Below are 14,117 nucleotides of genomic sequence, written 5' to 3' on the forward strand. Positions count from 1 at the left end.
GATTTCCCCCTGTATCAGATTTAGATCTTTTGCACTAGCATATGACAGTTGCGAGAAGGAGCAGAACACACCGCTATTTTGCGTTTTTCGTCTCTCTTCGAGACCGACGATGTTAAACCTAAAGCCGTTGACACAGTAGCCTCCATAATGCTTAACCACATTAGAAGGACCTCTGGCATATAAACGAACTTTCTCAGACAGGTTAATCCCATTCGTAACCCGTTTGTCAACCTTTAAGAAAAGAAGCAAATATTTTACATATTTGTTGGCAGGCACATATATTTGATATACGAATCAGAAATGTAAAAAGATCTTACTTCACCCTTCAGCCACGCAGGGAATTGTTTAGAGTGTGTGTCCATAACTCTCTTATTTTTTGTTCTGCATTTAAGATTAGTCTGGACATGTCGGATGTGAAGCCTAGACCAGAAGCATTTATAACGGTTAAATAGAGATAATTATTGTGAGGTGATATAATCTGATTCAAACAATTAAATACTTACGTCGCGTATATATTAAATATAGTTTCATTTTTTTTTGGTAAATGAAAAAAATTTTATTCATTTTCCAAATTTTGAAATGAGAGTACATCAAAAACCAGATAAAATTCTGGCAAACAATGAGAAAAAAACCCGAAACTCACTTACAACCTCTCAACTTTCTCTCTCAAATGATCTGGGATGTCTTCATGCAGCACTTTCATAAGGACTGAAAGCTTCACCTCTCTCACAATTTGGTCTGGACTTCGGCATTTTTGCTGAAAAATTCTTGAGTTTCTCTCCTTCCATAACCAGTATATAGTTGCCGACAGTACCATTCTCTTCATCTTCTTCATAAATCCTAGACCCCTCATGTTGTTGCAAAACCAGTTCATCACATGATCCCAATCACATGATCTCCATGTAAAGCCAAGCCATTCCATCATTTCATTCCAAACAAAACCTGAGAATTGACACTCAAAGAAGAGATGTTTCTTGGATTCAGGCCGATTGACAGAGCCTATGCACAGCACACACCAATTCTGGCTAGCATCTAGTATCTTCATACGGCACAACCTATCCTTGGTCAATAGTCTCGAGAGAACAGCAAACCACATTATCAAAGAGTGTTTGGGATAGTGCAAGCCCCCCCCCCCAAACTGTATTCGACCAGGTCACAGTAGCTGAAGGATGGGATAAAATACTGTATATAGATGAAATTTGAATATTGCCATCTTTGAGACAGGTAGCAAGAACTCTATTTACATTCGCAACATTACCAAATCTGTTGATCACCAAATCTCTCACCTTTAGGAGTTGCCTCCACATCCAAGAGTCATTTTTCCTTGATTGAATTTGCCAAATCTCCTGATTTTGTAAATAGTTCTCATGTACCCATTTAATCCATAAAAGATCTTTTTTTGCATGTATCATCCATAGCAATTTAATACCTGCAGAGTAATTCCAAAACTTGGCAGTGTAGAGACTCAGACCTCCAAGTTTCTTGTTTCTACAGACCTCAGCCCAGGAGACTAGATGAATTTTGTTCCCCCATAGGAAAGCAGAGCACATTTTATCTATCCTATCCAACACCTTGATCGGAAGGATATAATTGCTAGTCCAATAGATTTGTATTCCCAGAATAACAGACTTTATAAGTTGAATTCTTCCCGCATATGACAGGTTTTTCCTGTTCTGCCAAGTTTGGAATTGGTCTGAGATTTTGGATATCAGAGGAGAGCAATCAAGAAAATGTAGTATTATTGCTCAGGATATATGTGTGGGCTTGATCTAGCTCCATTCTGGGGAATCTAGTGTCCTCCCCACGATCATTGTAGAATGTACCGTCAATTATTCGTTGGGGACGGTTTAGCCTTGTCTCCACGCCCTGTAAGTAACGAGAGATAAAATTCAAACTCTCGTTACTTATGTAGTTCTCTGCGATCGACCCTTCAAGACATGCACAATTATGCATCAGTTGTTTCATGAAACCAAACTTCTCCAATATGGCAGCTGATAAAATATGCTGAATTTTGACCATCCATGCGGAAGTTCGGTGCCTTTTGAGACACGCTCATGCGACTGGACATTGCGAGGCTTATTTCCTTTTGATTTTCCCTTTCCCTTCCATTTTTGCTTCAATATTTTTCTCCTAACACCAAATGGATTTTCTTTGTTGAATCTTTTTTTTCCAAATATTTTTCTAGGTAAAGGATGTAGAAGCTCAAATATTTCTTCTCCGGTCAGCCTTGGTGGTGCCGGTCTACTTTCTGGATTGCCGTCGAACTTTCCTACTAACTTTCTGAACTTGTGCCCTGTAGGCAACCATCTTCTGTGTTGCCAATAACAAAACTTACGGCTGTACTTCAGGAACTTTCCCTCATAGTCTGACATGCAAATCGGACAAGCAATCTGACCCTTCGTCGACCATCCAGACAGGTTAGCGTATGCCGGGAAGTCATTAATTGTCCACATGACCATTGCCCGCATACAGAAAGACTCCTTACCATAAGCATCATAAGTGCTGACACCTTTTTCCCAGAGAAGCTTCAGGTCGTCAATTAATGGTTGGAGGAAAACATCGATGTCATTTCCAGGAGAATATCTTCCAGGGATCAAAAGTGACAGTATCATGTACGGTTGCTTCATGCACATCGACGACGGCATGTTGTACGGTGTCAACACTGGCCAGGTAGACCAAGCAGAGCTCATTAATCCAAACGGATTAAATCCGTCGCTAGCAAGCCCCAGCCTAATATTTCGAGACTCTTTACCGAAGTCGGGGTATATACGGTCAATGTGCTTCCATGCCTCACCGTCCGCAGGATGTCTCAGTTTCCCGTCCTCTTTGCGGTCTGTCGAGTGCCATCGCATATTCTCAGCCAGCTCGGCAGACATATAAAACCGCTGCAGCCTAGGAACAATTGGAAAATATCGGAGAACCTTCGCAGGGATTCTGCTCTGCTTATTGGATGCACCACCTTCGGATGTGTTAGTAGCTTCTCCTTTCCAACGTGATACATGACACGTCGGACATTCCTCCAGAGCTTCGTTGCCCTTATTGTACAATATGCAGTCGTTAGGACAGGCGTCTATCTTCTTGTAATCAAGCCCCAGCGTATCAACAATCTTGTGAGCTTCGTAATAGGTCGCGGGGATGCTTTTCTCGCCGCCTGGAATGACTTTCCTCAACAAATCTAATAACATCTCAAAATGTGTAACAACCATCCCACTGAGTGTTTGGATATGAATAAGCCTCAGCATAAAAGAAAGCCTTGTGAACTCCTTACACCCCTCGTATAATGGTGACTCATTTTCTTCAACAAGTCTTATCAATCGATCTACATCTTGAAACATATCATTAGTGTTGACATCACTCACCGACGGCGCTGCAAGAATATCTTCTAACATATCAGTCGTGTCAACTGTCGGATTGCTGACTTCAGCCAATTCTTCCTCTGATTGTATCACCGGGACTCCTTCACCGTGATGACTCCAAAATACATAAGAGCTATCAAATCCATTGATTGACAGATGAAAACATACGTCACTCCTAGCGAGTATTTTACTGTTCCTGCAATTCTTACAAGGACAGAAAATCGACCCGCTTAGCGACCGTAGAGGGTTTGTGTCAGAGTAGGCTAAGAAAGCTTCTATCCCATCCTTGTACCGGGTGTCTAGATGTCTTCGATCACGTGGTATGCTCATGAAAGATTTGTCAGGAACTGTCTGCATCTATAATTTAAAAATTAATAAAAGTGAGCATATCCCGACATATATCATTTTAATTTAGGGATGTAAACGTGTGTTCAGATGACCGCATGTGTGACCGGCTGTCAGAGGAAGGCTTCTATCCCATTAGGTATGTAAACGTGACGTGTATATGTATTTACGTGTGTTCAAGTGTACTTTCAATTCGTCAAAATTTCGGCAGCACCTACCCGCTGTTCTCCGAGTACAGTATAGTGGGAAGGATATACTCATGCATATCCCTTCGCAATTTGTACACGGAGAACAACGAGTAAGCGCCGTCGAAACTCTGACGAAAAGAAAGTACACAAGAACACAAGAAAATACATATACACGCCATGTTTACATACCTAACCCGTCCAAACTGGACAGATCCAATAAATATTTATATATAAGCCCCCTCTCACATACGCGTACAAAAAAGTTATCGGACCGAACAAGATGGCCTCGTATCCGCCAACGATCTTGTACGCGTCAACAACCTCTCTCAAATGCAGAAATTAACTTCTGCGTTTCTCAAATTCAAAACGCACACAACTTGTGCGTTCCTCAGCAGACATAGAACTCTGTAACGCAGAGTTAGATCACAAAACGCACACATAACGTGCGTTCTTCTACAGACTCAACCGTGTCCCAAACTCTGGACGCAGAGTTGAACTAAAACAGCACGAACTGTGCGTTTTCAGCCTAAAACAGGCTTAACTCTGCGTTTTCAACATCAAAACGCAGAGTTAATCTCTAAAACAGGCTCAACTGTGCGTTTTTAGCCTAAAACATCCCAACTCTGCGTCTCAGAGTTCATCACGCTGCGCGGCCCGTGCGTTCAGCCACCAAAATAGGCCCAACTCTGCGTTTTTAGTCTAAAAACGCAGAGTTCGGGCCCTGAACGCTATTTTTCAGCGTTTGACTCGTTCAAAGCACGCAATGAACAGTTCCAGGAACTGTTTTTCCCCACGATTTGAGGGATTTTCGCCCCACTTAAGAGCGGATTAAGGGGGTAGTTACCACCCTAAATCCCCTATAAAATAATGGGAAACTCAACTGAGTTCAGATCCTTCTTTTTTAGGCAGCAAAGAAGCGATCTGCGGCTTTTTGGCTCTGGGCTCTGGGATCCTTCTTTTTGGGCAGCAAGGGGGAGATCGACGTTCATCCTCAGCAACGATCGACCACAGGAGCATTCCCTTGGCTTATAACCGACTTTCGGTTCAAATCAACTCTTTTTCAAGAGTTCAAACTCATCCAAAGTTATCAACTCGATCAGAGTTCAAAACTTGCTCTGCAAGTTCTTCTAAAACTCGTCAGAGTTATCAACTCGATCAGAGTTCAAAACTTGCTCTGCAAGTTCTTCTAAAACTCGTTCAGAGTCATCAACTCGTTAAGAGTTATTTTCAAACTTGCCACGCAAGTTCTCCACAGCGTCAAATCGTGAGGAGAAGACATCGTTCCAGTGAATCAAGACGTTCGGATCGTCAACGAGAAGCAAACTCGACGCGAGCATTCGAGGGAGGCATCTCATCGCCACCGTGAAGAACCCAGTTTTAAATAAAGGGGAGAATCAAATTCATTCTCCTCTCTTTTGTAATCGGAATCCAAATTGTAATTGATTTTGAGAGGAATACAAGTCAAATTTTCTTTCATTGTCTTTTTACTGCAAATTTCCAACAAACAAAAGATGGCAACTCTGCTGGGGACTAGCTTCTCTGACGAAGAAGTGGTGGTGCAATCCGACGTTCATCTCACTGGAACGACCGTTGAAACTCTGATTATCGAGTTGGATCAAGCCAAGTACGAGGAGGATCCGGCCACAGGATCCTGACGCGTATGTGCAGTAAATAAAGAGATTATATATATATTTATTGACGGGGTATTCTTACGCTCGAAAATATGAGTGTAGCGGGTGTGTGTAGGTGTCTGAGAAATTAGGTGATATAATAGTTTACGCATAACGCCCTTATCCGGCACCCTCGCGAACCCCCCACGTCACCCTCACGTCCTCAACCTAAGACCTAAACCGCTAACCCATCAACCTCAGACGCTCCGAATCACGCCACCCACCCTGCACCGCTCACCCTCACCTAACCCTAAGCCCTCACTCCTCACCTTCACCCTTCCCACCTCGCCCTAACTAACGCCTATATTAACGAGGCCTCAAACTCGAACTGCAGGCCCGCCTCACCCTCACGCCCACGCCCTAACCCTCAGCCCCATCCGTCACCTAACCGCTAACGCCTTACCATCACGCATACCCCCATCCCTCACCTAAACTATGCTCCTGCTAACCCTAAACCTAACCACCCAAAAGCGCTAACCGCTAACCTCGCCTAACTCCAACGCATCACCCTAACTCTCACGCATCGACCATCACACCCCCACCCTCACGCTAAGCCCGTGACGAACCATAACCCTAACCCTAAACCCTAACCTAACCCAGATCGGCCTAACCCTATACGGCCCTAACCCTAACCGCTAACGCAAACGCCTAATTTCTAACGGCGCTAATTAAAATAAATTTTTTTTATATTATATTTTTCAATCGATATGTACATTTTATTATTAGGGTATTGGGTTTTTTGCATAACTTTTTTTGTTTTTATCAAAATTAAACTATAATTATAAAAATTAAATTAAAAATTCAAAAAAACAAATGCATCTCCCACCCTTCAATCTCTGCATTCTCTCTCGCCTCTGCTCTCGTCGGCGACGCCGCGGCCGGCGGCCGTTGGCGACGGATCGCTGTCGGCGGTCGGCCGACGAGAGAGCAGAGAGATGAGAAGAGAGAGAAGAGAGAGAGAGAGAGAGAGAGAGAGACGAGAAATACGAGAAGAAGGAGAGATTGAGAGGGGGGAGAGAGAAAGAAGAGAGATTGAGGGGGTTAATACCCGTTGAGATCGAGAGAGGGGGAGAGAGGTGGCGGCGGCAGGAGCGATAAACGGTGTCCCGGCGGGCGGCGGCAGGATGCAAAGGGCGTGCGGCGGACCAGAAGGGGGATGAGGAGGGGGTCGGCGAGAATGCGGCACACAGGGGCGGGGGGGATCGCACAAGCGGTGGCGGATTTCGAAGAGGGGGGGATCGGAGCAGTTTGGGGGGAATGAGGAGAAAGGGTCGAAAATCGAACAGGGGGGAAAACGAGGATATTAATTAATTTGGGCCCGGCGCGGGCCTGCCACAAAAATTTTGGGCGCGCCGCGCCCAAAAAATTTTTGGGCCCTATTTGTTTTTAGCGATGGTAATTTCGCGTGCGCTAAAAACTTTTAGCGACGGAAATTTCGTCGCTAAAATAATTTAGCGCGACGAAAACAAATATTAGGCAAAAAAAATTTTTAGTGTACGGGCTATATTCGGCGTCGGGCTAAATATGAAAAAAATGCGTCTGGCTTAAACATATTTTTAAGGCGACGGATAAATAGGGCGACAGGATATTATCCGTCGCTTATAACAAAATTATAAGGGCGACGGAGAATTTCCGTCGGCTATTTTGGTGTAGGTAAAACGTCATTTTCTACTAGTGAATATTGTTTGTATATTGTGTGCCTTCGGTTCCGCTGAGCACAAACACAAAGTTCCATACTGCAAATTAACAAACTAACTTATCAATGCATTGACAACTGGAAAACCGGTTGTGTGTGTGTGGTGGGGGTGGGGGGTGGGGGGGAGGGGGTTGGGGATTGCACATATTTAGGCCAAGAGCAAAAAGAAATAGAAATATAGGGGAAGCTTGAACAGTAAGTTCTGGATCTGGAACGCACGATTATTATTCAGATCATGGATACTGAAGAAGTGCTAAAATATAACACAACATATAGGATAACCGAGAGCAAGCAAACAAGCCGCTCACAATCCATCGACACAGTACACTACTACTGCTAATGAACACTGGACCCACAGAACACTGACAGCCACTACATAAAGAAGAACACCCATGCCCCATGCATGATGCATCATCCATGGTACTTATTCATATTATTCCCTAACTCATGCATGCATGTCATCATGATGAGTGATGGATAGATCCGTTCAGTGATTATAATATTTAATTAATCGCTTCCTGGTGGAGGGTTTGGTCTATCACCATCACCACCGCATCCAGTAATTCCACCACATCCTCTCGGTCCATTCACATAACTGTCATCATCTCCTTCCCAAAAGCAAGCCTAAAAACAACAACAGTGAAAAAAAATTCAAATAATTAGCTATATATAATCAGTGTTAATTATCTATGAACTTTAGAGAACAAGGAACAAGAGAGAGAGAGAGAGAGAGAGAGAGAGAGAGAGGAGGAGGAGAGAGAGAGAGAGAGAGAGAGAGAGAATCTCACCATTTTCCTAGATCTTAAACCTAATCGCTAATCTCCAAGATGAGCCGTTGCTGTAAAGAGTTTGGTGCATACTTAAGAGTAGCATAGGAGGTCTATTTATAATCAACTTGTAGCATTAAATGGTAAATTTCACAAGACGACCCCAAATTTTGGGGGTGAAATGTAGAAAGCCCCTCTGAAGTTTGTGAACTAAGGAAATCTCCCTAAACTTATCCATCCAACTCTGCTATCATGACCAAGGCTGTTAATGCAAGTCATGCATGTACTGCAAATGTGACCCAATTAAGTTGATAATTTTGCTACTCATGGCTTCAAATAATTTTGACAGGGACGTGTTATTCTGGGGGCAAAAAAAATTATATAATTTGTGTAACCCTTTAACTTCTTTCCAAAGCTCATACGGGTTTTGTTGAATTCTCCAAAAGTTTAGGGATTTTAGTACGTGCATGGAATTCTCAAAGTTGATTAAGAGGATTGGTGCAACTCAATAACCCAAACTTCAGGGGGTCTGGTGAAATTCATTTTTAATTAAATGTTTTTTTCTTTCTTTTCCATTAATGAACTCTTCAAGTTAGAATCTCTCACGTGGTCCAACTTATGTTTAAAGAATCAAATTCCATGTTACGACATCGATTTGCGACTCTTACAAGACACCTACACCATTTTAATTAGTAGATTAGACATATTCCATATTATAAATAAAAAAAATCAAATCTAAACGATAAAATTTTCTCCTTATCTTGTGTAATGACATACAAATTTTTTCGTAGATTAAAAAAAAATGAATCCTTGGAAAGATTCACGAAGAATTCCAAAACAGTTATGTCTTGTAGTTTTAAATAGGCTTTCCCCCTTAGAAACCATTCTTTTAAGAAAAAAAGAGCATAATATAACAGATCAAACATTAAGTGTAGAAATGACGAAAACGACGACGAAGTTCAGGAAAAACAAAGCAGGAAACAGTCTGGGTGTTGTTCGGTCAACCACGAGACAAGTGGTGGTCGACCGGAAACGTGCACACTACAAGGTGTATTTTCGGAAGTCTGGCCGGTCGACCGCGACGTCAAGTACGGTCGACCGCGAACCCTGTAATCGATTTTTCGTATTCTCTTTACCTCTAATAATAAAAACTCCCCCCTGCCCCGTGGACATAGGCAACTTGTCGAACCATGTAAAATTCGTTTGTCTTGCTATGGTGATTGTATTTTACTTATTGGTTGTGATCTATCTCGTTCTTGTTCGTGCTCTTTCGTGTGTTTCGACTTCCGCTCCGCATAACAAGTGGTATCAGAGCTTCGGGTTTGGCTTAGGGCTCGTTTGGAGGATTCTCTGAAGGATTCTTATTTGAAGAGTTAGATCATCAACATGGGTGAAGCAAGCACATCGGGATCGTCCCTTTCGAAGGCGATACAGAGTCTGAGCATCAATAACACAAATATTGATGTTTCGAAGTTCGATGGCAAGATTAATTTTGGTTTGTGGAGGTATCAGGTGATGGATACGTTGGATGCCCAGAATTTGGAGAAGATTCTTGAATTACAAGAGAAACCTGAATACATGGAGGACAAGGTTTGGAAGAAGTTAAATAGTAGAGCATGTGGGGTTATTCGGTCATGCTTGACACCGGATTTGATTTATGATGTGATAAACGAGACGTCGACGAAGAGATTGTGGGAAACACTCAATGAGAAGTATCTTACGAAAAGCATTAAGAATCGGCTTCACTTGAAGAAGAGATTTTACCAATTCAAGATGAAAAGGGGAGTTTCCATTAGAGAGCATGTTAATAACTTTATAAATTTACTTTCAGATATGGCCAATATGGACATCATGATTGAGGATGAAGAGAATGCGATGTTGCTATTGTGTTCGTTGTCGGAGGATGATTATGGTACCTTTCTTCTCACTATGATCAATGGAAGAACTACTGTTAGCTACAAGAAGGTGACCTCTGATTATGGTACCTTTCTTCTCACTATGATCAATGGAAGAACTACTGTTAGCTACAAGAAGGTGACCTCAGTATTGGTGAACTATGAGTTGAGGAAGAGTGATGGAGAACCCTCCTAGAAAGCATCAGGAGATGCATTAGCAGTTCGAGACCGTAGTCCAAACTGCCACCAATTCAACCGCTCAAAGTCGAAGAATAGAGGTGGCCATAAGAGTGTTGGTAAAAATCAATGCGTCTTTTGTTAAGAAGAAGGACATTGGAAGAATGAATGCCCAAAGTTGAAGGATAAAGCCGGGAAGAACAAGGGGAAAGTTGTACAAGCTCCAGAGGTGAATGTTGCCAAGGCTATTGGCGATAATTCAGATTCGGATTCTTTAATTCGGGCAACTCTTGCTCTGCACTACTATCAGTTTGCTATGCTGACTCTACGGAGTGGATGTTGGATTCGGGTGCTACATATCACATTTTCTCTAGGAGAGATTGGTTCTCCAGCTTTGAGGAGTTGGAAAGAGGGGATGCCGTGTTTATGGGTAATGATCACGTATGCCGTATTGGTGGTATTGGTAAGGAGTTGGAAAGAGGGGATGCCGTGTTTATGGGTAATGATCACGTATGCCGTATTGGTGGTATTGGTATAGTCCGGATCAGGATGTGTGACAGGGTGACTAGAGAGCTAAAGGAAGTGATGTTCGTTCCATAGTTGACGAAGAACATCATTTCTCTTGGGACTTTGGAGGCAGCAGGCTATTGTGTGATCTTAGAGGATGCCACTTTAAAGGTCACAAAATAGTCTATGGTGGTGATGTAAGTTGTCAGGGAAAATAACCTATACTATTTGAAGGGTAAGACAGTACAGGGGTCTGGTAGCTTCTATCACTATAGAGGAGGATACTATCAGCTTATGGCACATAAGATTGGGACACACTGATGATAAGTCCCTGCAGACATTGACGAAACAGGGACTATTGAAAGGTACAAAGTCCTGCAAGATGGAGCTGTGTGAGTATTGTGTACTTGGAAAGAAGACTAAAGTGAATTTTGGCACCGTAATTCACAACACCCAATGTATATTGGATTATATTCACATAGATGTTTGGGGCCCTTCCGAGTACACATCACTTGGTGGGACCAACTATTTTGTCATTTTTATTTATGACTATTCTAGGAGAAATTAGGTATATACTATGAAGCATAAACATGAGGTCGTGGATATTTTTGTAGATTGGAAGAAGAAAGGGGAGCTGCAGACAGGTAGAAAGGTAAAGACACTTCGTTTAGATAATGATTGAGAGTATAATAGTGATCCATTTCTGCAGTTTTATCGAGATCAGGGCATTAGGCGATACTTCATAGTTCGAGAGGCACCACAACAAAACGGGATGGGTAAGAGATTAAACTGTACTTTGCTGGAGAAGGTGCGATGTATGATGTCACAGAGTGGATTGTCAAGATCCTTTTGGGCCGAGGCGTTGGTTTATGCGAGTCATCTCGTGAATAGGTTATCGTGCACTGTGATACATGGGAAGACTCCTATGGAGCTATGGTCTAGTTCTGTGGCTAGTGACTATGAGTTACTTCGGATATTCGGGTGTCCAGCTTATTATCATGTTAATTGTAAGGACCGTGATTTTTGGTACTGGTTTAAATAATTTTTCTGATATTTTAAATAATAAATTATTATTTTTTTAAAAGAGTATTTGTATTTTTCTCGATTTTTTAGAATTTTCTATGATTTAAAAATCCGATTTTATATAGTTTTGTTAATTATAAATTAAATTGTTACGATAAAAGCTTTTTATTAATATTTAAATTATTTTTGTTATTATTATTAATTTATACTGATTTTATCCTGATTTTTCTCCTTGTATTTCTCCTTAATTCCTTCACAAATTATTTCCCCTAATTTCCTCCCTGATTCTCTCCCCTTAATATTATCTTTTGATTTCTATCCATAATCTCCCCAATCAATCCCAAATCACGTTCAATCATCTTATTATCTCTCTCAAATATTTTTCCCGTAATCAAATCTCTCCTCCAAATCCAAATCCAATACCCCAACAATCATGTTCAAAATCATACCAAATATATCTACAGTAATCAAATTCTCCTCTCTCTCCAATCCTTCTCTTTCAAATCGCATAATATCTCCCCCCATCATCTCTCTCTTCCCATAAATAAATCAGGTACAAATCTCCTCTCCATCCCTCTCTGACCGTACTCTCTCTCTCTCTCCTCTCTTCAAACCAAGAAAACCCCAACAGTTCCTCCTTCCCCAGCCACCTCGTCGTTCCTCCAGACGCGCCGCCGACGAAGCCATACCCCGTCATCGAGCCTCTCTCACCCCGCACCCGAGCCTCGCACATGCCCAGCCCTCGACCGCGCCCGTCCCGCGCTCTCCTCCCGCCGTCGCCTCCCGCGTTCGCCGCCGCCCAGACCGCCAGGTCAAACCGCAGCCGCCTCCAGCCGTTCCCCTCTGCCTTTTCTCCTCCTGCTGCACCGCCTGCACCAGCCCGCAGCCGCCTCCGCCATCCTACAGCCACCAGATCCGTCGAGAACCACCGACCCACGTCGCCGTCCAGCGCGTTGACGAACGCACACCCGCCTCCTGCAGCCCCGCGAGATCCTCCTCGCCGTCCAGCCACCGCGTCCATCTTCGACGAACCCCGCTTGACAGATCCGCACTGTCTCGTAGGCAAGATCCCGCTCCTCTTGAATCATTATTTCTAATTTATATATGTCGTTAAAGTTGCATAGATTAGATTATGAATTGTTATTATCTGCGTGGGCTTGTGGATGAATTGGTGAATTATCTGGTTATATTAATTTATAATTGTTATTATCTGTGTGGGTTTGATGAATAATATTGATTTAAATCATAGTTATGTGATAAATAGTATTTTCGGAATAATGATAATGAAGTGAAAGAATTTATTTTGATAACGGAATCATTTTGGAGAATTTATAATATTTAAAAAGAATTTATTTTGAGAAAAAGAATTATTTTAGAATAATAATTGATGAGAAATAATTTTAAAGAATTTATTCTAGGAAAGTGAATATTTTGGATTATTATAATGGAAAATAATTTTTAAAAGAAATTATTTTGGGAAAGGAATTATTTTCTGAAGTACGTAGTTGCTGATTCATGATTACATTTCATGTTTGTGATTATTTTACTGTATTTGACATGTTTACTTTTGATTGTTCCTTATTGTGATTGAGAATCGTTAGGAGTTTATGACTATAGTGATATGTGTGACATGAATAAGACCTAGAGATTCGTGTGTTGTTGACTTAGAAAAAAAAGATGAGTGGGGATGAGAAAGTCTATGTTTATATAATCGGATAAGACTGTTGATATATCTTCCAGGTTCGTACCAGTGGATCGGTGTCGCCACTGGGATTGGTTGGTTTGTTGATTGTTGATTATTCCAGGCTCGCGCCAACGATATTCCTGTGTAGCGTTGGGGTGGGTCTGAGGTGATATGATATGTGATTGTTGATTATTCCAGGCTCGCACCAACGAAATTCCTGTGTAGCGTTGGGGTGGGTCTGAGGTGATGTGATATTGTGATTGTTGATTATTTCCAGGCTCGCACCAGTGAAATTCCTGTGTAGCACTGGTGGCTAATTACATGACCTCGTTTCTTGGCTAGGTATGAATTCTTGTGAGAGGTAGTCCGTTATATTTTCTTTTCATACATAGATTGAGGTTAATATTTAATTATCTATAATTTGAGACATATGGTATATACATGAGGGTTTCCTTGTTTGGATTATTTCGCTCGACGTACTACGTCTCTTGTTGTAGATTTTTAAATATTAATTCTATCTATTGTATGATCTTGTTGTTTGGATGGTTTCTGATCGATACCTGCATGATCTTGTTACTTGGTTGATTTTTGGATTCGTATGATTATTAATATTCCAGTTGCACGCCTCTATTGTTATTACTATCATCACATGTTCTATTTTTATTTCTGTTATCGTATTGTTTCCGTTTTGGTTTTCGTTGTTCTATTTTCCTTGTGGGGTCGGGTCTTGCCGTGCGCCATGCACCTGACGTACACCTGTTTTCTCTGGTGTACGTCAGACTTAGAGGAAGAACAGGTTCAGCTGGGAA

The 14,117-nt window shown here is 41.9% G+C and overlaps 1 long non-coding RNA gene across 1 annotated transcript; it reads right to left on the reverse strand.

The window, feature by feature from the left end:
• LOC109820694 lies at positions 7,459-8,108 on the reverse strand. The gene is made up of 2 exons (XR_002241925.1): positions 8,044-8,108; positions 7,459-7,879 (listed from the first exon to the last, which is right to left on the reverse strand). It is a non-coding gene; the product is annotated as an uncharacterized LOC109820694 (long non-coding RNA).

Source organism: Asparagus officinalis, chromosome 8, assembly GCF_001876935.1.
Source record: "Asparagus officinalis chromosome 8, Aspof.V1, whole genome shotgun sequence".
Lineage (NCBI taxonomy): Eukaryota > Viridiplantae > Streptophyta > Magnoliopsida > Asparagales > Asparagaceae > Asparagus > Asparagus officinalis.